Source organism: Rutidosis leptorrhynchoides, chromosome 5 (assembly GCF_046630445.1).
Source record: "Rutidosis leptorrhynchoides isolate AG116_Rl617_1_P2 chromosome 5, CSIRO_AGI_Rlap_v1, whole genome shotgun sequence".
In the NCBI taxonomy this organism is placed as follows: domain Eukaryota; kingdom Viridiplantae; phylum Streptophyta; class Magnoliopsida; order Asterales; family Asteraceae; genus Rutidosis; species Rutidosis leptorrhynchoides.
Window position 1 is genome coordinate 288,223,911 of NC_092337.1, and position 3,493 is coordinate 288,227,403.

The window sequence follows — 3,493 nt, forward strand, 5'->3', positions numbered from 1 at the left end:
ACGGGATTTTGATGCATTGAATGCTTGTTAATGTTGTTAGTAAGTGTTTAATTGTATTGTATGTTTCATTACCTTCAAAACGATGTATCGTATGTGTAAATTGGATTCCCGAGTCAAGAAATGCGTTTTGTGAACTTGAAACTTTGATTTTGAACGTTTAATGATCATTTGATGAGGTTTTCATTGTTGTTAATGATGGATTTGATTCATGAAATGTGTTTAGTTGTATTCCTCTTTAAATTACCTTTCCAACGATATAAGATACGTGTTTTGAATGTTAACGAGTCAAAAGTTATGATCGTTTGAAGTTGAAATCGTATAAGTAAAAACTGCCCCAGAATTGCTGATACAGCTGCAGATGCGGCGCATCTGCCTCAGATGCGGCGCATCTGAGGCAGACTGCCCAAAAATGTCAATTTTCGCTTAATTCTAAGTATGCTACACACCCCCGATCAACATGAAACTTGGACAACATGCTCATATATGATTTCTAAGCTTAGGAAAATAGTTCGGGACCCGACCCGACCCCGTTGACTTTTTCGTTGACTTTGACCAAGTTTGAATTTTAGTCAAACATAACAAAACACTTATGCAATCGTTCTAATCTTATTTTATACTTGATTCTTGCATGAAACTTGACAACGTGATTCACATGCTATATATTCGAGTCGTAACGAGCCATAGGACTAATTGAACACATTTCACCCGACCATGTGTCGTAACCGGTTAATTAATACAACTTACTTGTTTAGGTCAAGGCTAAGCAACTTTCATGCACACGTTTACTTTGTGAAGTACTTTTATACTCGTGCACTCGAGGTGAGATCATAGTCCCACCTTTTCAACAACTTTTATACTTTTAAATCGTGGGCTGAGAAACATATACTTTGTTACATCTTATACTACTTACTTTTATGTTTTGAACACAAGTCCGATGAAACAAACATTCTACAGCGAGTTTAGAACAAAAATCCTCAATTCGATTATCATTAGTTACACTTGCCGGGTGTAAGCGAGAACTTATGTTGTATGGATCCATATGGGTTTGACAAACCCTCATTCAAACGGTTCGCTACCGTTTACGAATGGAATATATTTTCGTGAAACAGTGTATGTTCTAACACTATTGTGATGGGGTTCTATGGAAGGAAATGTTAAGCATTGATAATTGGGTGCTCGCGAACCAACTTTTGGAATGCAACTTTTGGATGATCAATTTATGGAAATACTAAATCTTGTGGTTCAAAATATAACTTTTATTAATACACCTATGATTTCACCAACGTTTTTCGTTGACAGTTTTCTATATGTTTTCTCAGGTTCATACTTGGCTATTTGATACATGCTTCCGCGTACATTCATACTTGCTTGGGGTCGAGCATACATGCATACACTCTGATTACTTGCTTGGAGTCAAGCATGCATACATACTTACGCTATTTATAGCAACTGTGATTTTCAACTTATATTATGTCGCAAGTTATTTCATTTATACTTTACTACTTTTGTAATCTTAAACTTGTTGTCGAATGGTTTGTAAACTAAACTTTGAAAGTCTTGTACGTTTCAAATGAATGCGACATAATTTTGGTCAAACGAGTCTCATATAGGGACTACGACCACGCAACGGGACCTAAGTAGTCGGCGCCGTCAATGACGATTTTGTCGGGTCGCTACAGTATGAATTATTAAAGTGAATTATTAAAGTTAAAGTAAAGTAAAAATAAAGTAAAAGTAAAGTTTAAGTATAGTAAAAGTATAAAACTATGTACGTATAATATACATATAAATATATATAATATTAATTTAAATCATTATATATATAAAATAAAATATAAATATCGTTATCTTTATCATACTAGTTAAGTAATGAGTTGTCAAAAGTGGTTCTAGATATTTATAAAAGTTATATACGTTTTAATAATAAAGTTCTTTTTAAACTAAAAAAGTTTTTGTACGTTTGAAACTAAATAGATCAATCGAGTCTTTATGAGATTCAATCTTCCACTATCCTTTGTCTAGTTCTCAATGATTGACAATTTGTTCTTATTTATAAATCACTTTACCATTTTCCGAATATTGTTAAATGGAAAGATTTCTCAAATCAACGTGGGCCTTTCAACAGAGACTTGTAATCATAATTCAATATATCTGATAATTCAATCATTTGATCGTATCTTCTAATTCCATTGATAAACATTTTGAAACATATACAATCATATAAAATATTAAACCTAATATTTTGTTTACGTTTCAAGTTATAATATATATACACATATACATATATAATCATATTCGTTTAATGGTTCGTGAATCGTTGGAACTTGGTCGAGGTTGAATGAATGTATGAACATAGTTTAAAATTCTTGAAATTTAACTTAACAAATATTGTTTATCGTGTCGGAAACATATAAAGATTAAAGTTTAAATTTGGTTGAAAATTTTCGGGTTGCCACAGTACCTACCCGTTAAAGAAATTTCGTCCCGAAATTTGAGTGGAAAGGTCGTGAATGATAATAAGTATGTTTTCATGATGCATACGGGCTAAAAATTAGAGTTTTATCATCAGCGAATAATTTGGATAAACAATCCATTTATATGAAGAGTACGAATGAAGCTAACATAGAAGAGTGAAATGAGTAAGTGTAGATTCATCTTATCATTTGACGTAGATATGATTGATTCCCAGATTTCAAGGGATTTGAAGAAAATATTCTTAATAAGATTTGACTCTCCGGTAATCAAGGAAATTAGGATCCGCTTTAAATGCGATCGTCCATTTTAATTGTTCTGTCGGAGATTTTCTTATAAATTCACATCCTTCGTTTCCTTACAACTCACACCTTCTGTTGATGCATTTTATGCAAGTCCCTAGACATCTACCCACGTCCATTGCAGGTACAACAGTTTACAGGCTACCATGATTGCTCGTTATTATCCTATACGTGTTTGTATGTGGTTACAGGAACTGCAGGAATGAGATTTAGATGTTTGACTATGTTAGACTTAGTTAGACGTACGAGTGAAGCCTCACTAGTACGGCTGACAGGCTCATACGCACGGTTGATGCTGAGCTAAGTCACAATTACAACCTAAATGAGAAGACACGAGTGAGTGATCACCCGTACGGTTGATGAAGCCAACTCGTACGTGTGATGAATGAATCGTATGGGTGAGTCAACATCAGGGGTATATAAAGTCTTATGTTCTTCATTTTAGGTTAAGCCTCTTATTTGTTACACACACTCAGATCTAGTGAGCTCCTCCAATTTTCTCTCAGTCCAAATCACCCAGGTGGTGAATAATAGCTCTAGGTGTTGATCTAATCACACTTGATTTAGTTGTGGTTTGACTAAATTAATCAAAAAAAATTAACCTATTCACTAGAGGGTTTGATTCACTTATTCCGCCATTGTGTGAGTTAAATCTGTTGATTTCTAAGTTCCTAGTCATGTTTCATCACCTTCTATTCTTTCCCCCTCAACTCATATTT